Source organism: Ochlerotatus camptorhynchus, unplaced genomic scaffold (genome assembly GCF_037179485.1).
Source record: "Ochlerotatus camptorhynchus isolate MF236.1 unplaced genomic scaffold, CSIRO-AGI_Acam_v1.1 ptg000240l, whole genome shotgun sequence".
NCBI classification, from domain to species: Eukaryota; Metazoa; Arthropoda; class Insecta; order Diptera; family Culicidae; genus Ochlerotatus; species Ochlerotatus camptorhynchus.
In genome coordinates, this window is record NW_027040730.1 from 1,674,157 (window position 1) to 1,699,596 (window position 25,440).

A 25,440-nucleotide genomic window follows, 5' to 3' on the forward strand; every position below is an offset into this window, starting at 1 on the left:
GGATTCTGCCAATGCTGGAAATTCGGTATCAAGCAAACGAAAGAAAAGATAAATTCCATTTTACGATCCAAATATTTCTACACGTTTCACTCTTATGGATTTTAACACATGAAGGTGTAGTCGCTGAAAGCAGTCTTCGTTGGGATGAAATTTCGACGCAGGTGGAAATTTTACAAATATTTCATAGCATGACTGAAATAATATGTATTACATTTCCTTCAGTCGACGGATGAAGGAAACATCTCATGCTGTTTAAACATTTGACTGGAAAAAGTGGAAAGATCAATCATGGATTGTATCCCCTTGATGGAGCTGAAGGTCAAAATTTATGAGCCTGATAGCCAAGTAATATTTAATCGATCATCATTTTTCGTTATTATTTGTCCTTACCTTTTTTTACAATTCTTTTTTCTGTTACACATTGTATAAACCATATCCTTTGTTTGCTTCCATATCGATCACGTACAAGTAATTACAGGTCATGTTTGTAGCACTTTATTTAATACTTTTTTTCCTCACACTTTATGCTTGCAACTCGTATTCACTTCACAGATATTCCGATTTCACAAGATGCTGCGAGCAAACACCAAAATCATCACTTCTCAACCGGTAGCAATCCCTGCATCAGAAAAGCTTTCAGAACATTTATTTTTCACTCGTTGGAGGCTCTCATCATTGATGCTTGCGGATTTGGATTTGTGATTGCTGTTACACTGGTATCATATCTGAAAATAAAACATCCTGTAAGACTTAGCGGTACATGCATGTCTGCCATGATTTTTTCGCCTTGCGTCTGGTTGTTGATGCGATGGATATGACAACATAAGGATTTATAGCAAGAAGCAAGTTCAATTTTCAATTAAAGGGAGATTCATGCCCAGTATTTGCTTTCAAGACATTTCTCAAGGTTTAAGGTGAATTCCGACATAAGCGTGCATGCTCGGAGTGAAGCGGGATTTGCGGTGGTATTAGAGAGACAACTATCACTAATTTTCTCTCTCTCATACCACCGCAGGTTTTCAAATTTTAAGTTATAGAAGAATAATTGTGCCAATGTTTAAGCTGATAAGATCCTATTCTTTTCACTATATTCAAAAGAGATTGACAGAACCAATAATAAAATAAACGAAATTTTCAATTAACAATATCCATGTTATTTAAGCGTGAGCTAGCTCTCCATGTTGGGTAAAACAAAAGATTATCACAAACAGTATTGGAGTAACATGCAACTATGTCGTCAAACAAATTTGTATCTAAATGAAGCGTCTACTGTTTCAAAATACTTGATAAACATATTTCAAAACAAAACTGCAGCATTCTAGTCGAAGTTCTAACTCCACTAACTGGCTCCACTAGAGAATAGACTGGCCCACAAAAATAAAAGTTCAAATTTTCCACGGGCCAACTACTAGATTTGTAACATTAGGTGAGAAAACCATTCTCTGAAAGTTTTAGCCCATTTGATTGTAAGGTGAGCTGGTGCTTTCAATTTGAATGTTGTATGGGAATTTTGATTAAAATGCTTCCCTGACGTTGGTATGCGGAAATGCTTCCCTGACGTTGGTATGCGGCTCTGTAAAGTTAATTCGGTTGAGCCTTATCAAATAAATTAATTAATAATAAAAAAAGGTATTTTGTATATGAACATTTCAACCAAATCCTCTACATAAACATTAAACCAAAGGAGCCAACCCGCGTATCACACCAAATTCCTTAAATTATGTTCGGTACTTTTTCTGCTGAATTCGTTCCGTAAAACATAATGTTTTTACCAATTTACAGCAATCCAAATTGCTGAACTTCCGTAAGCTACAGAAAATCGCCAAATACTGTAGAAAAAAATACTGAACAAAACTGTAAATTGTTGGAATTCCGTAATACTATAAAAAAGTATGACGAATGTTCTGTAAGAAAACGTTTTACAGAAAACAAACGGTAGTGAAGTGCTGGATTTTTGCAAAAAATACCGAGCAGATTTGCGGACTTACCGTTATACTCAACCTTTGGCTGCCATTTTGAAGTTGTTCTTTGAATTTCCGGTGTGAAAAAGTATTTATTCAAATGTCAATGTCCTAAAAATCAAATACTTCAATATATGACAACTTTAAGTAAGGGGTTCGAGATCTCCTCGGTAAGTACAGCCCGTAAGTACCGATCGGTCTATGATTAAATTAATTTGCATTTTTTTTACATAACATACATCAACAGCTTTCAATATCGTCAGCCTTTTCCGGTCTACGTAGAGTCAAGTTTCTATGTTTCTCGAGGAATCACTAGCACTCTCAATCACCATCTCATGTCAACAAAGGAAAAATTAAAGTTTTTAACGTTTCAAATTATTTGTTGTTGTTTCCATCAAATACTGAAGAAAAAACTAATCAAAATGCTACAACAAAACGTTCGGTAAACTATACCAATCATTCAGCAATATTTGCAGTGCGGTTCAGTAAACTTTGACAACTCAAGAGTGAAGTTGAATTTGCTGAACGTACTGTAAAACAAAAAAATTACCGAATGTTCTGCTGTTCCATATTCGGTAAAAAATTACAGTATACTGTAAAAAAATCTTAGTGTGTACGTCAAAATCATCTGAAACATTCAGAAAGTGGTAATCTTACGTAAAGACACGAGTCTGAATGTTGGCCTGTGGAAAGTATGAACTTTTATTTTTTTAGTGGTAATCTAGTTGATACGTTTTATAAGCTGCCTGTATTTTGTTGCAATATACGAGACGTGCAGACGTTTTTTTTTCGATTGCGCTTATCATAAGTGAAGCATTTACGGTTGGATATTTGTCTACTTCGGTGTGCCGCGTCGCGTGGTAAAGTGTTCCGCGATGAGGCGAGAAAACACTTTTAAAATCGATTATTCGAATTTCACCATCAAGCCATCGGTCGAAAAACTTTATGGATTTTGTCGGTCGGTTCTCGGTTTGAAAAGGGAAGATATCAAAAGACTACAGTGCCACAGAGGTGGAGCATGTGCGTTTATCAAAGTCAGTGATTTGGCGCTTGCACAAAAAGTTGTTGACGAACATGATGGAAAACATGAAGTGGAGTGTGAGGGGAAGAAACACAAGCTTCGGATGACGTTGGAAGACGGTAGTGTTGAGGTGAAGGTTTACGACCACCTCCCCGAAGGTGTGTCTGAAGAGAAGGTCGTACAATTCCTAAGCGCGTTCGGCGAAGTAATCTCGATTCGCGAGGTATCATGGAGTGAAAACAAAAGCGGCAACGGGAACGAAACCGATGAATCCTCCACATCCACGAGCAGCAGACGAAGCAGAGGACGTCCAGTGGGCAAAAAACCTCGTCGAGACGACGATGATATGGAAAAGGATGAGGATTCCCACCCATAAATGGCTCTCACGTCGTATAATATCTCGTCGATCAACATCGGCACCATCACGAGTCCAACAAAACTAAACGCGCTACGGAACTTCATCAATAGCCAAAGCCTCGATATTGTGTGTCTGCAAGAAGTAGAAAACGAGCAGCTCTCCTTGCCTGGCTTCGTCGTTTTCTCAAATGTGGACCACACGAGAAGAGGAACGGCGATTGCACTGAAGGAACATATCCAGGTCTCTCACGTTGAGAAAAGTCTGGATGGTCGACTGATTGCTCTAAGAGCACAAGACACGACGATTTGTAATATCTACGCTCCCTCCGGCTCCTCACAACGTGCATCTCGGGAGGATTTCTTCAATGGAACGCTTGCTTACTACCTCCGTCATCGCACTAGGCATGTCATCCTGGCCGGCGATTTTAATTGCGTACTTCGTGCATGCGATTCGAGTAGCCCGAACACGAGCCCTGCCCTTAGATCAGCTGTGCAACAATTGCAGCTACATGACGTGTGGGAAAAACTGTGTCCACGCGAGACAGGATTCACGTACGTCAATCGGAACGCACAATCACGTCTCGATCGCATCTACGTGAGCGGTGAACTGCGACAACACCTTCGAGCAGCACACACGCACGTGTGCTCATTCACCGTCCACAAAGCGTTGACACTCCGAATTTGCCTTCCCCATCTTGGACAGAAGCCTGGCCGTGGGTTCTGGTCTCTTCGGCCTCACCTTCTGACCGACGAAAACGTTGCGGAGTTCCAAAACCAGTGGCAATTTTGGACCCGGCAACGCAGAAATTATGGTTCGTGGATTCAATGGTGGCTTACATACGCTAAGCCTAAAATAAAAAGCTTCTTCAAGTGGAAATCTTGTTTGGTGTTCGAAGAATTCCATAACGAACATCAACATCTCTATACGGAACTACGGCAAGCGTATGACGGCTATTACCAGCACCCAGAAATGTTGACCACCATCAACAGGCTGAAGGGTGAGATGCTGGCGCTTCAACGAAATTTCTCCCAAACATTCATGCGAATCAACGAAACTCATGTGGCGGGAGAACCCATTTCTATATTTCAACTGGGGGAAAGGCGAAGGAGGAAAACCATCATCACGGAGCTGAAGACAGAGCAGCACGAAACTATTGCCAACCCACAAGCGATCGAAACGCACATGGTCAATTACTTCTCGACTCTCTGCTCGGAAGAAATAAGGGAGAATGTCGAAAACAGCTTCGTTTGCGAGAGAGTCGTTCCACCCAACGACCTACTGAATGAAGCCTGCACAAGCGAGATTACCACGGAAGATATTTTGCATGCAATCAGAGCAAGCGCACAGAAGAAGTCTCCAGGCTACGATGGTATCCCGAGGGAGTTTTACCACCGTATGTTCGATGTCATCCACCGAGAGCTTAATCTGCTGCTAAATGAAGCACTCACTGGTAACCTTCCCGCTGCGTTCGTGGAAGGCATCATCGTGCTGGTAAAGAAAAAGGGTAGTGACAACACGGCCCGATCACATCGTCCGATCTCGCTTCTCAACAGCGACTATAAGCTCTTCTCCCGCATCCTCAAAACCAGACTGGAGCGAGTGATGAGAACCCACAATGTTTTGAGCAACGGACAGAAATGTTCGAACTCAGAGCGAAACATTTTCCAAGCCACTCTGGCCCTCAAAGATCGCATAGCCAGTCTCCGTCATCATCGTCGTGCAGGGAAGCTCGTCAGTTTTGACCTAGATCATGCGTTCGATCGGGTCCGGCACTCGTTTCTATTCGATACCATGTGCTCGCTCGGATTCAACCCAGAACTCATCACTCAGCTGTCGCGTATTGCTAGCCGATCTACATCTCGCCTGCTGATCAATGGGCATCTCTCTCGTTCGCTCGAGATCCAACGCTCCATACGGCAAGGGGACCCGTTATCCATGCATCTCTTTGTGCTGTACCTCCATCCTCTTGTGTGTAGATTCGATCAACACTCACTGGCTTCAAACAGCCAATGTTGTCGGGGGGGACACCCCTCACCATCCCTCTCCAAAGGGGGAGTTTGGTAAAGAGAGATGAAAAAACCGATTTGTACCTTCCTTAAAAGTTGTCCTAGCTCGCTATTCTAATATCTATATGCAATCTTCACACTGCCGTACTCTAACGGAACTATCAACTCTATGCTTTCATCTACTCCATCTATCGTATAAAAATTACCACTACAGTCTGTTGTTTGAAATTAGCATCTTCAACTATCTTGGGTGTTGTTTTCGCAAACTCTATATATACGGTTAATGACAACGACAAACTGGAATGCGCTCGTGGGGAAGTTCGCGCATCAAATGTGGCTGCAATCGCTGCACAAGCTGACACTGCATCAGAAGGTGATCATGCTAAATACATTTGGCACATCCAAGGTTTGGTATCTTTCGTCCATACTGCCACCACTTGGTGTACACACTGCGAAAATCACATCAACGATGGGTGCCTTCCTTTGGAGAGGAATGATCGCCCGCGTACCGATGATGCAGCTTACTCGGGGCAGAGATAATGGAGGCCTGAAGCTGCAACTTCCACCGCTGAAGTGTAAGTCACTCGCAATAAATCGACACCTGCAGGAGATCGATTCCCTTCCCTATTATAGATCCTTTCTTTTCCATGATAATCCCCGCCCAGCAATATCAATAGACCTTCCCGACGTTAAGTTGATCTTATCAAACTTATCCCACATTCCCCTCCAAATTCAAAATAACCCCTCTGCCGATCAAATCCATCAGCATTTCGTCAAGCAAACGGAACGACCAAAGGTGGAACAAAACAATCCGGGAAACGACTGGCCACGCACGTGGCGGAACATTGCAGTAAAGCAGCTATCTTCAACGCAGCGATCAAAACTCTACCTGCTCGTGAATGGGAAAACCGAGCACCGAAAACTACTGTTCGTGATGCAGACAGGACGAAAACTGCACACATTGTGGTAATCACACGACTGAAACTCTTCTGCATAAATTTTGTGCTTGTGCTCGTGTCGGCCCGGCTTGGACGGTTCTACAGCAGAGGATAGGAGCCATAATGAATGGATGGAGACGACTCTCTTTTGAAGACTTGGTGAGACATCTGCTTTGTTTGTGAATGTAACGAAATAATTGATGTAGACGCACTGGAATTTCATCTCGATTTAGAATAACAAATTATAATTCCTGTTATCAAACAAACTGACAAATAAAACCAACTTGTTTTACAAAAAAAAAAAAAAAAAAAGGTGTTATTTCTCCATACATTTCGAAAAAAAACCTCATGTAAACTTAAAGTCAAAAGCGCCAGCTCGTGTTACATCCGAATGAGCTGAAATTTCCTGAGAGTGGTTTTCTCACCTAATGTCACAAATCTGGGGGTTGAGCCGTTGAAAAAAATGTTGAAAAATTTCTCCCATATTAATTTGGGCCATTATAATGGAGAACAATCAACAAGTTGAATCATTTTCGTGTCAGTTGTGATTCCGACTATGGAACATCTGCCTACAGCAGCACAACTGCAATTCCGAATATTTGGTTAAGACTTATTAAATGAGCTTGATTTTAAGGACATATTATTCTTTCCAACCCATTGTGGTAAAGAGCTTTGGGTCGTGTACGCATATACGGTGCAATACTGTGATATTTTCGATAATTATCACCCACTCTCTATTACCAAACTTATTAGGGTGGTTCAAAATATAGATTTTGCTCCACCAAGCTCAATCGATTCCAAAAGTTCTGAGTATTTTCTCAAAATTTTGAGCTTTTGGATGCGAACTCATACTGCACTGGCCCTTTGAAGTTTATATGGGAATTACCATCAGAAAAGGGAACTTTTTGTTCTCATCGTCCCAGCCCTTCTTCATAATGGTTTACGGGTAAGTTTGCTATCTCTTATAATGTGAAATTTGATCAGCTGCAACTTTGGTGCGATTTGCGTGTGTTAGTGAGATGACATTTTTTGTTAGCTGTGAGAATTTTTTTGTTTACTGTAAGAACTGTCATTCTTTAGTAAAAATAAACAACAAAACGAAAACAAACTCTACGCTTGCGCGGTAACAGTCAAATCCCCTTTTATAAGTAAAAGTTAACCCATTTTTAATAAAAGTGGCTTTACTCATTAATGAGTTAATTATTTTAACAACAATGAGTTTCTGCTAACAGTAGCTAAAAGTTACTATTTAATTGGTATAATAAGTTACTCATTAATTAGTAATGCAACTTTTATTGACAATGGGTTCACTTTTACTCATAAATGGATGTTTGATTCTTACCGTACACATGAAAGTAAGTGTGTGTAAAATAATATTATTAGTGTAGTGTCGTGAGATCCTGCTTGGAGAACTCAATTAGTTATTAATTCATGTCGAAGGCAATAGCTTTCTAATATGATTATTCAACTGCTTTCTGGGCAACACTGCATGTTGCATTTATGGTAGAGTTGCCAGGATTTTGCCATATTCTTCGCGCCAAGTACACCAATGTTGCCTGCTGAGCAGTTCATGGAGCATACCTGAAGAGCATCATCTTAGTAATCAATTAGTAACTAATTATTCGAATGATCAAAAAAATGTGGTATTCAGCAACGTTGTAGCTGTGAAAATTTGACATTAAAACAAAAAGCAAACTTTTCCATATATCATAACGGTGAGGCAAACAAAAAGTTCAGCTTTTCCATAGTAATTCCTATATAAAAAAAATAATACCATGCGTAAGTTTAGAATTTAAACGTTAGCATATTGTGAAATTATTGCACCTTCTATTTATAAATCTGGCACATTTTTCATTGCTTTTGTAGGGTCTGTATCTGTTCTGCCAAGTAAATGCCAATCACCGATGCTAGGGAGGTGACTTCACCTGGACCCTACATATCGATGGGATGGGAATATCTCAACAAACTCGGCTGGAAATGAACCTAGACCAACTGGGTAACGCTTACCACTCAACCAACGGTGCCGTCATAGCCTGACACTTGATTTTGTTCAGTTTGGAAAGGGGCGTTATGTCAAAAGATTGCGAAGGGAGTAGTAAACCCTCACTACGCCTCCGATCACAACCTTAGTAGCAGCAACGTCACGGTGAGTCTGAAACGGACAGCACACCGCTAAATCGACATTGACTTTCATTGCGAATATGTCACAATCGCTTGTGGTCTTGACTTTTCTCACGGTACAATGAACGGCTTGAGAGAATAGCGAATCGCAAGTAAACACATAATTAATTTATATTTTCGTCGAATTACAATCCCATACCCGCTGCTGGCAACAGCGAAAACGAGAATTTATAACGACTTTCTCATTTCCCCAAGCGCCATTGTCTACGTCCTTCTGGCACGTTTCCGAATGGCTTTTCTCGCGAAAGGTTTCAATTTCAGAGCGACCGCAGATTAAAGGTGGATGGTTATTTTTGTGCAATCACCTCCTCCGGCCCACTCATCATTCAAAGACTAGATTCCTGCATAATCCTTAGTGTCTATGTCAGTCTCATCCTTGCTCTAGGGACGGCATTTCCAACGGTTCAATTAAGTTGTAACCATCCTTGAGAGGATTGTTGAAAATGTTACTCTTGAAAACTCAACATGCCGGAAGGAATGATTTGCACGAGATCCCTCAACGAGTGAGATCAAGTCCGTCCAACTTCAATTCTGTTCGTGTTCGTTGTGATTGCAAATAATAATGGAGCAAATTTTCGCTGACGTCAATCATCGGCAATTTGCTCGTTTTTCTCATCTTATATGAGCGAACGTTTGTACCATCCGTAACTACAAGCATATATTCTTAGTGTTTAGTTCCAACTGGCAATGGGAACAATCTATGTAGGTATTGCGTTCGGTCTCTCCTTAATAGACTTGTTAGCGCGCCTTTTACCAGCATGCAAAAATACCCCGTTCATGGTTTATATTGAGAAGTCGCCGTAGGAGGAAATTGTTCTAAGCTGCAAAAGACATCAACGAAAGATGCAAAAGCTCTCAACAGCTCAGCGGGGAGCTCCCAAAATCATCAATTTAATTTGTTTACTCTTATGTGGAAAATTGTTTACACGTGTGTACAACTACTGCAATTCAAAAGACAGCGACTTGCACCTTTAGCACAATTGTAGATACTGACTGAAATAAAGTATACTAACTAGAAATGGGCGATCTTGGATCGAAACACAAAAGATCGATTCTCAAACACGACAAAAATCGATTGGATCGATCCTTTTCATTCGATTTTTGTTTCGATAAAAAAAATCAGTGCATTTGCATTTGCAATTTAATATTGTTTTTTTTTCTTCACTTTTGCACATCACTTGTCTTGAACATGGATTCTGCAAACAACCAATGTGACAAATCAGTAGAAACATTCACTTCTTATGACATATTTCAGGTTCATCAGTCCTCTGCTATGTCAGAACTGATCGCCATGGGGACATATCGGCAGAATAACAAAATTTCTTGCTCAGCATTTTCCCACGTTCAGTCGATCTTTTTCAAGCATGGGAGAAAATCCGTAGTGAATATCCCCATGTATATCCCATTGCTCGAGACAGTTTATCAAGAATGGTAACAAGTGTTCCGTCAGAGAGGCAATTCTCTAAAACTGGTGAAACCAAACAGAATCGATATTGGCTCAATGCAAAACGCATGGCTCAATTAGTTTTATTGTGATCCCTCTCGGATGAGTTTTGAGAAATCTTAATTAAGTACTTTCCGTACTTACCTGCTTTTACACTCCGACCATCTAATCGTTTTGTGTCATATGTTAATCTTCCGTTTTTTTAAATCGTTCATTTAATACCAATAAATCCATAATATTGGATTTATTGGTATTAAATGAACGATTTAAAAAAGCCTGTTAAATCACTCACCTAATCAAGTATCCTGAGCAAAAACTTCCACATGTCAAATGAAATCAAAATAGTAATTTACTATATTCTCATCATGTACAGAGGTTACTCAAAATAACTAGGATAGGCAAATTTTTGGTCAACTTTGGAGTGTTGTACCTTTGTCAAATATGATCCGAGTTTAAATCTTCCAAAAGCATTTGACTGGAAAACTAATATTGTTTTACGGTGTAGCCATGAAAATAATCCTGGTCACCGGATACCGGAGATATTCCGGGTTTCCGGAGGGCTTCCGCCCAAAACTTGGTCATAATCTTTCTTTTCATGGCAATGATTGGTCCAACTGAGTGCCATGATATGGCACCCTATACCATAGCTGAGCCCCTCCATGCTTTACAATCGCTAGCGAGCACAAAAGTGCTGGCGAACATCGCCAGAGCTGACGTCGACAGTCATTTTGTTCATTAAAGAGTTGTTGTTGTGCTCTTGCTACACCTTACATTAATACAAGAGAGAGACTTTTATTGGTCTACAACCAGAGTTTAAAGACCTAACCTCCCCATCCACTGCTAGTAGTCAATGGTCCATTTCAAGACTTCAGATAGTTTGAGCTGTCGAACGGCATTGTGAAGTGAAAATATAATTTTCCTTTCACATGTTATCCTGGGGCATCTGCTGGTTCCAGAATGAGCTCCCCAATGGCAGTTTTGTGCAAAAATGTGATTGCAGCCTACTACAGGTTCCGGGGGATTCCAGAGACTCCGGAAAGGTCAATGTGGTCAATGTTTCACTTTAAGTCTATAAAAAGGATATTCATAAAAATCCATGAAGAAAGAGCTGTCGCACGGCACGTTTTTGAGTAAGAACGCAATTGTCCTCTGCTACAGGTTCTCCCGGGTGCATCCCAGGGGCATCGAGAGCGGAAAAAGATGAAAATCCATGAAAATCCATGAAGAAAAAGTTGCCGAACGGCATGTTTTTGAGTAAAAATGCAATTGACCCCTGCTACAAGTTCCCTCGGGGGTATCCCGTGATTCCGAGAGCTGCCAATGTGGTCACTGATCCATTTGAAGTTTAATGAATGCCTTTTCATGAAAAACCATGAAGAATGAGCTGTCGCACTGCATGTTTGGTGTAACAATCCAATTGACCCCTGCTACAGGTTCTCCCGGGGGCATACTGGAGGTCCAAAGAGCGGCCAATGTGGTCACTAATCCATTTAAAGTCTATCAAAAGCCTATTCATGAAAAAGCTTGCAGAAAAAGCTGTCGCACGACATGTATTGGTGTAAAAATGCAATTTACCCCTGCTACAAGTTCCCTCTGACGTATTCCGTGATTCCAAGAGCGGCCAATGTGGTCGATGGTTCATTTCAAGTTTATGGAAAGCCTATTCATGAAAAACCATGAAGAATGAGCTGTCGCACGGCATGTTTTTGTGTAAAAACGCAATTTTCCCTTGCTCCAGGTTGCCCCGGGAACAAACCGGAAGTTCCGAGAGTGGACAGTGTGGTCAATGATGCATTTAAAGTTTATAGAAAGTCTATTGACGAGAAACATGAAGAATGAGCTGTCGCACGGCATGTTTTGAGTGATTAAAAGATCTGCCCGCATTCAGAACCCTCCACCAGAACCGATTCCAGGGAAATGGCCATATCTCGGTTAAATATAAGCCGATTTTAGTTCTTGGCATATGATTCGCTTTAGAAATGGTTCTTCTTTCTTTGTATTTACTAAATATATATATTTTTTTAACCAGCATCAGATCATAAATATTTTTAACCAGTTAGACAAGACCTCCGGAAACCCAGAATATCTCCGGTATCCGGTGACCAGGATTATTTTCGTGGCCACACCGTAAAACAATATTAGTTTTCTAGTCAAATGCTCTTGGAAGATTTAAAATCAGATCATATTTGACGAAGTTACAACACTCCAAAGTTGACCAAAAATTTGCCTATCCTAGTTATTTTGAGTAACCCCTGTAATGTATGTTACACTCACAACTTTTACTGCGTACGTACTACACAATTTATTTCTAAATGATCATCACACTAAATGACCCTTATAAGTGAAATGTCATAACAAGATAGCTTATGTAACGTAATATTAAATTTAGACTGAACTTGGCGTTAACCTGCACCAACTTTCCTATGATCCGTTATATTTAAAACATTTTTGTGCCATTTTGAAAAAATGAATCCATTCAAAAAATTATTTTCCAAAAAATGTATCGATTCACTAAGATCGATTCTTGCTTCAAGATCACAAAATGCTAATAATAACGTTATATTTATACGGAATTGAAAGGAAATGTTGTTTTTTTCCCCTTTTTTTTGTTCCAAGTTCAAAATAAATGACATTTAATTTTAACCTAGGTGCTCCAACTACTACAGTAACTTACCAGCCTTAATTGTTATGATATATATCTAAATGTTTTTACATTGTTCCTGCCTTGGCAATTCAGTATTTTCAACAAAGGTTGAAAGCCTCTTTAATAAAGAAAACTAACTAACTAACTAAACAGGTTTTCTAAACCTGCCAGTCAGTATAACAATTGACATCTTAAAAGTAAAGCCTCAACATTCGAAATTATATGTACCTCGGTAGTACTGTACCAGGGAGGCAACTTCAAAATTATTTTCAGCACTTTGTTCTGAATCCTTTTAAGCGCTTTTTTTCTGGTAGTGCAACAGCTAGACCATATTGGCACAGCATAAAGCATGGCCGATCTAAACAATTGTTTAAATTTAAGAAGTTTATTTTTCAGGCAGAGTTTGGATTTCCTGATTATAGAGGATACTCATGTTCTATTCTGTGTACGATTGGTTTTGATTGAAAAGAAGTTTACTCCACATAATTCTAGGAACTTGTGTTACTTGAGTACAAACGTTTGTTTATTTGTTACGTTTGGCTTGGAAGCCCTCAATGTTATCAGCGAACGTTAATTTTTGGTGAAGTACTAATAAAAGATATTTCACTTGGTTTGACCAGGACTCCGTTCATAGTGACTATGTGACTACTACTAGGTTTCAAAAAGGAAGCTCTAGGTTTATGTGGGAATATTATAAGTTGAGTTTTGGAAGCGTTAGCAGAAATCTTCCATTTTTGTAAATAAGAAGAGAAAATAGCTAAACTTTTCTGTAGTCTGCGGCAAATAACACGAAGACTTCTTCTTTTAGCGGAAATGCCTGTGTCATCGGTGAACAAAGATTTGTGGCAACCCTGAGGCAAATCAGGGAGGGCCGAAGTAAAAATAGTAGGCCCAAGTATGCTACCCTGAGTAACTCCAGCGCTAACAGGTAGTCGTCCAGATTTGGAATTTTGATAATTTACCTGCAGAGTTCTACCAGTTAAATTATTTTGAACTAAATACATAACAAAGCGTGGGAAATGAAACTTTTTCAGTTTGGCAATCAAACTTTCATGCCAAAAAATGACGAATTCTTTTTCTATGTCTATAAGAGTTTTTGATGAGGATATAGAAAAATCCATCATCATCTGGAGCTTTCATATTATGAAACTTTTTAGTTAGAGATCTTACTTCGTCCAAATCAGTCCCCCAGGAATCATCAAAAATATTTTCCCGAGAGAAAATATTCAGATAATCCCGAGCAACCTGATTCTCGATAGGACTAGTAAGACCCAAACTGAAATTATGGGAACTCTTGAATTGCTTAGCAAGATTATGAGTTTTTTTTTCGAATTTGTGATCATTACCACTTTCTTTAAGCGCTGGAATAGGCGTTTGGGGGGTTTTTTTTTCAAAATTTTGGTGAGCTTCCAAATGGAAGTCGGGTTTTATTTCGAAACATTATTTAAAAAAGTTTTGTTCCTCAGGGCTCGTTTTTTATTTCGATTTTGCAAAACACGCCAAATAATTTTATTACCTTCTACGGATATTTTTCAGGCGGATCAAGAGCTGAAGATCGTCTTCTATTTGGTACTGAGGCAGCTCTTGCTTCAACTATAGAAGTATTCAGAGATTCAAGAGCTTAATTAACATCCTCTTTGGTTTGCAAAGGAATATTTGGATCAATAAATGTTCGATTTTGCTCCCAATCAGCCCTATGGTAATTGAAAGTAGAGCTGTGGGGATTAGACATTATTTCTTGGGATATGTCAAAAGTTACTGGAAGGTGATCAGAACCGAAATCAGCATGAGTAATAGTTGAGAGATTTCTTGCTGAAGAAAAGCATGTTGGGTTGTTTGAATAATGAATAATGTAATAACCCGCAGAACAATCATTAAACAGAATATTACCATTGGAAATGCTTTGGGCATTATTTCATGAGCGGTGTGTTGCATTAAAATCACCAATATTGAAGAATTTAAATCTACGGCGGGTAAGTTTCTGAAGGTCACCTTTGAGAAAAATCTTTTGCTGGCTTACGCATTGGACAAAAAATAGGCAGCTATAAACATAAGTTGTCCATATATTGATGCGACAGAAACTCCCAAAGTTTAAAAAAATTTGGGTTTAAATGAAGATATAAGAAATAGCTGTAGGAATAAATATCTACTCTTTGTCCTTTTTACCATATGCAATGGGGGAACGTATTTGGCTTATTTCCTTTTTTGCAACAAAGTTGATCAGTTAGTTCAGTATTATGAATTGGTGACTGACTGCCGTTTCAATTGAAAATCTAAATTTTGACCAAAACTGAAAACACTGGCAATTCTGTAGCGCTGTGTTTGGGCAAATGTGAAAGCATCGCAAACGAAAATGAGAAAATTCGCAAACCTCTTTCAACCAGCAATAAAAACAAGGGCTTTTAAAATAAACTTGTAATGCTCTTTTTACTCGAACCGAAGTTTGCAAACCAACAACACTATTGGGAAGGGTATAGATTTCCCTACCCGATAATGTTGCTGGTTGCTTAGGCAAGCTTCGGTTCACGCGAAAAGGGCATAAATACAGGTATTGGTTTCAAAAGCTGATGGGTCGTTTCTATTCTTGGTCGAACTCTCTGAGGATGGCATCTTCAATTTCAAATTCGTTCGGAGCTTTAACCATATTGAACAGCAGATGGCAAGATTGTGTCTGTCGCATAACGAATGAAGCCGTTGGATGGATGATACCGGCCAAGAAAAAGATAGTCAAAATGATGGTTTTATAAGAGCCTCGTTTACCAAAACATAAAAACAATTGCAAAACGCGGATGACAGGTTTCAACTTCTTTTTCATCTAAGAAGAACACATGAACTCTTAAATGCAAATAAATAAGTGTACTTTTCTAGTGCTCTATGGTCAAATCCTGCCAAAAGATAAGCAGAGATAATTAAGAATAAAATCAAAGTTTATGCCTCACATCGATCATTAGTTTGATGTAATTAGCAGGAGCTCATTCAAACTAATGAAGCTGAAATCAATACTAAAAGAGAAAAAAAAATAACGCTACCTGCACAAGTTTCCCCTTCCAGGGAGACTCTTATCGTGAGTGCTTCCACACTACCGCACATGCTATCCACCGATTTTTCTACCCAGAAATAACGTTCCGCGTCGGTTGAAAGGTTCCCGATCAAGATAACGTACATACGTTTGAAAGTCTTGGAAAGAGCACGGCTCGCTTGTCGCGATTTACTCAGCGAAAATTGCTTGTCGGAATTTTACTTATGCCATCCTTCAGTATTATGGAAACGCATGGTGTGACTCACAAAGTTAACCTGCTCTCTAATAAAGCTATGCTAATTTGTCCATCTCAGTCTCAGTTCTCAACAGGAATTTGTTTTTACCATATTGGTATGCCATATTTTACGACCAATAAAGGGTGCCGGAAATTCTACAGCCAATCAAAATTGATTGCGCTCGGAGTGTCGCTACCAGTCTCTTCCTGGCATTTTCAGCCATGATCCTATTAGAGTCAACCATTGAACACTTAAAAGCGCCATTTATGGTATAATTTAATCTTCTTTGGTAATTAATTACTGATTACCTACCAATTTGCATGCATTAGGAAAATCCTCCCTTTGTTCATTTTCTCTGTTTCAAAAAATCGTTTCACTTTCAGAAGATTCACATTGTTTGCATATAACTTTGGCTTTCGAATCCACACAATGACAATGTGAAGATAATCGATGGGATGTTTTGGAGAAATTTGAATTAATTTCTATGCATGAGCATATTTCTCGAATGATTGGAGAAAGCACTGCATTTTTTAGATCAAGTAGAAGCAAAGGACCATGAGGATCATCCAGAAATAATGTAAGGGATAAGCTTTTTGAAAAGTGGGGGGAGGGAGTCTAACATTTTCTTACATATGATTAAATAGTTAGAAGAAAATAATTTGATATCTCAAACCTCCTACGTCAAAAAACTATGTACTCCATTTCATTTCAAGATATTTAAGAATAAATAAAGTTTTTTTTTTCCAAATCCTTTAAGGCTCATCAAAACCTGAGGAGTTTGTGGATGGTTTAGTTTTTGCTTTTTCAGTATCAGACATAGAGAGATTCAGAGTTAACCGTTGTTGAACCAGCAAACCTGAACATACAATAAATGAGCACGATAAACTCATTTATCGTTATCAACTCAATTATTAACGACTTTCTGAATTTAAAAAAAATCTTACTAACATTTTCCCTAGCAGCACACTTGTCACTGAACAATTGTGCATACTTGTGTGCAAGTTATTCCAGTCACAATCAAGTTCCAGCAGCTTATTTCGATGGAAGTGTGCTGCTAGGGTTTAGAGGAGATGGGAGTTAACTGATAATTTAAGTGTCTTATAATAGAGGAGGGATGTCTAATTATCACTCAAAACCCCTTACATAATTTATGGATGACGCCATGCTGGGATTACATGGTTATGCAGTTTCATCTGGAGCTTTATCTTTTGGCGCTCCCACAATTGTAAGTCCAAAATTTTCCTCGACCAAATCAGGTATCGCCTATCATGGTTTCCAAGCTTCAAAGATTCAACTAAAAATTTACACAATAAGTAAGCCACCAAAGGGTGAAAGATGCCTATACATTGTCTACCTTTAGACAGGGTTGCTTCCGCTCACTTAGCTATAATTTTTTTTCCGGAATCATTGAATCATTGCATAATGATATTGTTTGCTTGTAAGCTATAAAAAGAGGTTGAAAAGTATGTTGTTGACACATGAAACCTGTCAATTTCGCTTTCAGAGCGCCACAAACAGCAATTTTATGATTCGTGAGTGCTCACTCTGAGTAAACTCTCATGAATCATAAAATCACTGATTTTGACTGTTTAAACTTCTCAGGTTGCCGGTGCTGAAGTCTGTGCCATATGGTTCTGCAGCGTGACGTCACGATGGAACTCAGCGTTAATCGGCTGAACCTTTTTGACAGTTAAGTGGTACTGTTTACTAGTTTGGAATTTCAAACGCTACCCCCTGGAATAGTAGTTTAGGGGGTTAGAAGCACCCTGCCAATAATTGAAATAATTTGGTTCACGGGAACCCCATGCTCAAAGGCCTTGAAATTTGTATGAAGAAAATCAGCCCAGTGGCAGGCGCGTAGGCAACATGTTATACAGTGACAGCGGGTCTATCACAGCAAAATAAATGATTTGAGCCCGGGACATGCTGCCTACTATCAAACGCTGCTGTTGGTATAGGTCTTGTCGCCTGAAGAAAATCGACAAAATGTATGAGGAACGAGCCACCCCGAAAAGTTATTAGCGTTTCAATTGAACACCACCTGCCTTCCTTCTGGGGAGGGCCTAACGCGCTTTGTGCTGTTTTTATTTTTAGGGACAGGCATGCGAATAGCAATGTTTGCATGGGTATAACTTTTTTTTTCGGCATTAAATTGGCTGAAATTTTCACAGTATGTAAAAAAATGTTCGAAATTATGATCTACTGAAGTTTAGCTATTCCGTTCTTCCGAGAGGTTATCGGAGAAGAGAAAAGGTACCAGTCGTCTAGAACAAGGTGATGCTGGAAATCCACAGCTTCAAGCATCTACGGGTAGTTCTGATTAATATTTTTAAAAACCAAGCCACCCAGGTTCTAAATACTGAGCGTCCACCGGAAGGCCATCCGGTGACCCAGATCAATCCTAATCTTGATTATTATGTATTTTTGATCAAAGTTTGCCATGATTATTCTCTGCAGCTATATGAAATGAGGTAAAATTGTGATTTTTGATATATTGGATAGTCATTGGCTCCAAGTGGACCCACCAAAACATTCGGAACAACCGTAAAATTGATTGCTGCAAAAATTTGATCAAAGTAGGCCTTGATTTTTCTCTGCAACTATATGAATCGAAGTAAAATGGTGATTTTTGACATATGAGCTGGTTATTAACTCCCAGAAAATCTATAAAATTGATTGCTGTGTAAATTCGATCAAAGTATGCCTTGATTTATGTCTGCAACTATATGAAATGTAGTTGAATGGTGATTTTTGAAATATTAGCTGGTCATTGACTCCAAATTATCGCCAGATGGTCCACCGGAAGATCCGGAATATCCGTAAAATTTATCTACAACAACCCATATTTTGGAAATAAAATAAAATTTTCTCGATGATTTTTGAGATAAAACAAAATTTCTCGAAGGTAAATCCAAAATTCTAAATTTTGACCGTCTCGAAAAGGTGTTAGGTTTTGCTTGTAACTTTGTTATTTATGAATAAAATTAATCCAATTCCAATCGATTTGAAATAACTCTACAAATCAGCTGAACTAAATACTTTTCAATTTTCCATTAAAAAAAACGTAAAGGGAAGTAAAGCCGTTGGTCCCCGGTTCATGAGTTGATGGATCGATAAGTAGGGTCCAGGTGTGAGAGCTGCCTCCCTGGTATCGGTAGCATTGGTACTCAGCACGGGAAACAACATCGACGGAAAATAAATCAAGGAAAAAAAGTTATGGTGGTTTTTTTATATTTATCTCGCTCCCATTTGTCGAGAATCTATCGCATGATATCGGGCAGGTGTGGGATGAGCTTTATGTGACCCTTTAGAACTACATATGTCTGACACGTAACTATGATGCTATTTCATGACGAATTGAGTATGAAACAATCGATCGAACTGTTTCAGCACCTCGAAAGTACGTCAGCAAATTGGCGATCATCTCTTTTGTCAGTGCACAGTGGTCCAGAATGCAGATTTAGATGTAAGGATATGTTTTGAGCCTGAAATTTCAAACTTTAGACTAAAAGTCTATTCTACAAAGTTGTTTCTTATAGCTAGGCCCTCATTTTAATGCAATGAATTCTTGGGTGGTTCTAAAAAAATCTTACTTTTTTGTTTGAAGGAATTAAGGTATACATTTTTGGCAAAGTTATAGCTGAGCTAATTTCAAGCAACTTTGTAAAAAGACCTTTTCTGTTTATCTTAAATTGAAGGGTACCCATGCTACCTACGCTAGGAAGGCAGCTCCACACCTGGACCCTTTGATCGACCCATCAACTCATGGACCGGGAATCAACGGGTTTACTTTCTGTGAGGTGGTGTGATCAGAGATTTTAAGCCTCAGACAATCCCGACGGCACCGACTGGGATAGAACCCGCTTACCACTACACCACCGGCGTCGATGGAGCCTTAGTTTGGTTTTTGTTTGTCTCACAGGACAATCTCATTTTTTATATGATATGGCATAACATTAAGCCCTTAGTTTTGTTTTTATTTTCCTCAGTTTAAGTTTCTACCGGTGTTCCTAAAACATGACCAGACCATCCTTTCGTTAATCACTCAGCTGAAAAACGTTTCCCTGTAGTATTTGACGTTTTGGATGATAGATAGAACCTTCTTTATCAAACTATGTGACCAAAATAGTGTGAAATCTGTTTGCATAGGTTATCAAAAGAGAAAGTCTATAAAAATCGATCACGATTTTTCACGTACCTATAAATAGCTTTAACCTGTTACACCAACGATTAGTAATTACTCCTATGAAACAAAACTGAATCTTTAATAAAAATCTGATATTTTCTTATACGAATAAGAATGCGTCAAATTTTAAACGCATTATTATGAAAATAACCTGGGTGGACCATGTCTCCCTTCGGATCAAGTGCCCAGGGAAGTCGATAATTGTTTCAATTCAAAAAACTCCCAGACCGAATCGGGAATCGAATCCAGTCGCCTCCAGCATGGCCATTACGACTGTTCAGTGACAATTGTGCTGATAGGTTATTTGCCATCACTACCCCTTACAATTTTGCCATTATCTTCATATGAAACCTTCTGAGGAAAATGAATTCAATATCAGCTGACAGTTCCCATATAAGGGTGATAAATGGACGTAAATTCGTCGTCTTTAAAATAGTTCTTGAAATAAAATTGCATGTTGTTGCTTTTTTTAAAATTCTGTTTCTCTATTACGCATATCACAGATCTTTATTTGAGTAAAAAGTTCACTTGGTAAATAATAAAAAGGGGTTCTAATTAACCAGAAGACCTGTTGCTTATCTTCAAGCGAGCACATAATAGCTAGATAGCACAGCGCCTATAAAAGCTATCATAATAAATATTGCACATAAGTTAATCAATAAAATAAGAGCAGGATTGTTATCAATGCATCTCATAAAAAATAAGTGATATGTTTAAGGATCTCAATTTCTAGTGAGCAGTAAACTATTTGTCGATTTTAAATTGTTATTTATTGTGTTATTTATTTATCCTTAAACCCATTTGATTAGGGCGCAGCTACAAACCAAGACCTTTGGGCGGTATTGAATATCAATGTACTTGTCACGATATACGAATGCAAAAACGACACAGGTTTTGAAAACTCTCAAATAACAACAATGTAAGATGATGTGTAAATTGGAACGTAAAGGGGAAATAAGAAGATGAATATAAAAATGAACAGCTTCTAAAAAAATCAACCTTCAACCCTCATGTCAAACAAGAACCGAGCATTATTGAAACTAGTTGACATTTTGACTGAAGCACTTTACTGGAAATAGTGCGAAAGGATGAGAGCAAAATGATAATAGAAGAACGACTAGCTTCGAGATACGTGGTGTAATGATGAAGGTGTTGGCTTTGTGCATGCTGAAGTACAGAGTAATGGTTTTGGGGAATTAAGCACGTATGCACCGGTACGAGAATGTCTTTTATGATGATTCTTTGCTATTAGGGTTCCTCGTTTAGGTACTCTTAGACCGCACGAGGGAATGTGAAAATATTTGCGAGCAGTAGGAAATCCAGTGCCTTGTTACACATTTTGTTGGTTTCCTACAAGCCACGATTCCAGTTCTGTTCTCTATACGACATAAATGGTATATCCTTAGCTCCAGATTTCAGGAGAGGCTGAAAGTGTTTGCATGCTCTCCTAGTAGAAGCACGTACATTCAACAAGTAGCTTCAGCTGGCTAAGAGGGAAACCATACAATAATGAATCATAAAATCGGACGGTAATGAATTTTTTGACCAACCTTCCTTGAAAAATCAATTGCCAAACTGAGCGATATATACCAATGGACATTGAATTGAGAAAATGTCTTTGTGTATGCTTCAGTGAACCGTAATGAATGCATGTATGTTTCGTGAGTGTGATTCATTGATTACTTCGGAGATGATTGAACCATTTCCATTTTTTTTAAAGAATCAAATCGATAAAAGAAGTTTCCAAAACTAAAGTTCATCCTTCATTCATATAGTGACCACCACGAAGGCTGCAGCTTAAGTGTCACTAATTGGCGATCTAACGATAGCGCCTGTGGCGAATAGAAGAAATAGAAAAATGATGATGGTCTCAAAATTTTGCACGTTGCGGTATGGGAAAAGAATCTTGAAGAGCATTTATTATCCGAAAAAAATATTTGTCATTTTTTTCAAAGCTACTACGGGGGAAGAAACCTCAAAAGCTATCCGATAGACGTATAATTTTAAATATATATATTTGTTTTCTTAGTTTTCGTTTAGATCTTTAAATTCAAACTTTTCTAACCTCGTATGCACAACCAAATGTATAGAAAATTCTTTATTCGTTAAATAAAAGCGTTTTTGAAATATTCTCCTATACCTCGCCGTGCAAAATTATGATACCATCATCAGCTTTCTAGTTCTCCTATTTGCCACAAGTGGGGCTTTATCTTCTTTCCTTCTTTCCTTTATTTAACGTCGGTCTCTGTTCCGCAATCTAGTGCCAATCACCGACGGACATCGATATCCATCCATTGACGGCAATCGAATGTGCAGGAAGGCAGCTTCCACACCTGCGTAGGATATCGCACCCATTCAACACACATGGGTCGGGACCAACGGCTTTACTTCCCTTCCGAAGGAAGACGTGACCAGAGATTTTTATGCCTCAAAAAATCCCACCGACCTCGGCTGGGATTGAACCCAGACCCATTGGGGTGTTAGAAAGCTGTCACGCTTACCACTACACCACCGGCGCCGGCTAGTGGCACTTTATGGTATCGTTAGATTGCCAATATATTATAATTTTAATACGGTGCACTTTTGAATCATCAGGCTAATGCAGCAAGCAATAGTAATGTTAATTTTCGAAAAGCATTAAGATACATACGCTTAGTCAATAACTACGGACACTTTTAAACTCTAAATATCAATGCCTACCACGTTCAGAATAGCACGTTAATGACATGGTTATATCATCCATCTTCATCACACATATTATGTTGCAAAGTGGAGGCTACGTCTCTTAACAATACCAACGGTTCAATAGTACCCACTTTGGTTTTAACTTGTGATGAATCTCCTTCAAGTTGAATGACTTAAATTGTCCATAAAAACACATCAGTCAAATCTGGGGAAAAAAAACAGCAAGCAAAAAACGCTGCTGAATATTTATTTCTCCATAAATTCTAATGGACGTAACGTTTCCCTGTAGTATTTGACGTTTTGGATGATAGATAGAACCTCTTTTATCAAACTATGTGGCCAAAATAGCGCGGAATCTGTTTGCATAGGTTATCAAATGAGAAAGTATATAAAAATCGATCAAAGCAGATACTACCTTTTGAAATGTTTATCGAGATTGTCAGTGTGAGAATGATCCATGCTCTAACTTCCTATCTTCATGGGGTTCCACGTTTTGTTCATAATTGTACAAGTTCTGATAGCGATTGTACAAATGAGGATGATGTATAGACCAAGATGTTGCACCAGTTACACACTGGATTACATTGGAGGAGTATTATCAATAATATTGATAACATAAAGCTTTATTGTTTTTATTATTGCCTATCTCCATATATTGAAGAAATTGAAGGAAACGTTCACAGTACGATTATTTTGAAGATATTGACATGTGTAACGTCCACTTTAGATGCGTAGGGCAAGTTTATGCAAATTGCACCGTTTTTGCATTCTACTCGTATCCGTCAAAAGTAGGGCTACCCAAAATTGAGTACACAAAGTTGAAAATGACAAGATGACGAATGAACAACATCGACATGAATACAAAAAACACTGCTCGAAAAAGTAGTGTAAATTTCTGTTCAATATGATGCACATAAGTGGAGCGTCACATATCATATACGTTTACATTATATATCATGTAAAGTTCTGACACATTTCATGCAATGCAGAAATATTGTATACAAAATCCCATATTTGTAAACAACATTGTTTACAAGTTGCTCGGTTGCGTGAAATGAAATACAAATTTACGTGAATGGATGTTTACATCACAATTAAAATTCAGAATTTTTATAGTCACGCGCTCACTTTGAGTGAATCATGAAATTACTAATTATGACACTCTGAAAGCAAAATTGACAGGTTTCATGTATCAATCACATACTTTTTAACCTCTTATTTTAACTTATAAATACAAAATAACATAATAAGATCTAATGATTTTGTAATTCCGACAAACATTTTTTTATAGCAAGTGAGTACATTAATGCACATAAATGGAGCCTTATGTATCATACATGTTCACATTATTATCGACAGATCGTGTAAATTTATGACACATTTCTTGAAATATTCCATATATTGTATGCAACCATCCATCTTTGTAAGCAAGCGGCATGGGTGGCGTAGTGGTGAGCGTGATTACCTCTCACCCCACCTCAGCAGGCCTGGGTTCAATCCCAGTCGGCGACGCCGGGATGTTCTGATGCATAACATCTCTGATCACGCCTTCCTTCGGAAGGGAAGTAAAGCCGTTGGTCCCCGGTTCATGAGTTGATGGCAGGGTTGCTTCCACTCACTTGCTATAAAAAATGATTTCCTGAATTTTGAAATCATTAGATTTTATAATCATATTTTGTACTTGTAAGATACTAGAAGAGGTTGAAAGGCAAGTGTTTGACTCATAAAACCTGTCAATTTCGCTACCAGAGTGTTACAATCAGCGATCTCACGATTCGTGAGCGTTCACTCAGAGTGAGCGCTCGCGAGTCGTAAAATCGCTGATTGTGACTATCTGAAAGCGAATTTGACAGGTTTCATGTGTCAAACACTTGCCTTTCAACCTCTTCTTGTATCTTACAAGTACAAAATATGATTATAAAATCTAATGATTTTAAAATTCAGAAAATCATGTTTTTATAGCAAGTGAGTGGAAGCAAGCCTGGTTGATGGTTCAATAGGTAGGGTCAGTGTTGGAAAAGTACGTGATATTTCACGAAGTTCACCAAGGGAAAAGTTCGCGAGTCATAGTGAGTTTTCGCGAACTTTTCCATCACTGGGTAGGGTCCAGGTGTGGGAGCTGTCGAAGTTTGCATGGTTCAAAGGGTTGGACTTGGGTCGATACTTCATACGCGTGATGTCTCGTCTCATGTCCAATCACTATTGTCTAAACGCTCACTTGTTCCGTGTGGGGTTGGGAGACAGCAATCTCTGTGAATGTGGACAAGGTTACCAGGACGCTGATCACATCCTTTGGTCTTGTGCGGAGTATCGTGGAGTCAGATCACATTTGTATGATTCCCTTCGGGCTCGAGGTAGACAACCCAATGTTCCGGTTCGATCTTGGCTGGGCGCGATTTGGAATATATGACACTCTAATATGAATTTTTGAAATTCATTAACCTTAGGTTATAGATAATTTGTTTTCTTAATAAATTTGGTATGTTTGTCAGGATGAATGTGTTTGCGAGAAAGAGTGTGTGTGTGTGTACATTCCTTTTGTAGTATTCATGTTCATCTCATGTTGAAATCATCAGTTCTTTAGATTTAAGTAAGTGTTTATGAAATAGTTACCATATTAAAACAAATGAAATTCGTAATCCTCTCAACCTTTCCACATCCTTAAATTGTAAAACTCCCTAACCTCGAGACGACCGCGAGTAATCGGTTAAACCCCCTTAACTCTAGTTTTTAGATTCTTATTGTAGAAGAAAAAGAATAT

General features: G+C 38.7%; 1 protein-coding gene across 8 annotated transcripts in view; it reads right to left on the minus strand.

The window, feature by feature from the left end:
• Positions 1 to 25,440, minus strand: part of Stacl (Stac-like) — a 242,013-nt gene that overhangs the window by 214,681 nt on the left and 1,892 nt on the right. For all 8 annotated transcript variants that reach the window (XM_065225890.1, XM_065225891.1, XM_065225892.1 and 5 more), the window contains exon 2: positions 391 to 725. The gene's annotated coding sequence lies outside the window, so the exon portion shown is untranslated. The remainder of the gene's footprint in view (positions 1 to 390; positions 726 to 25,440) is intronic.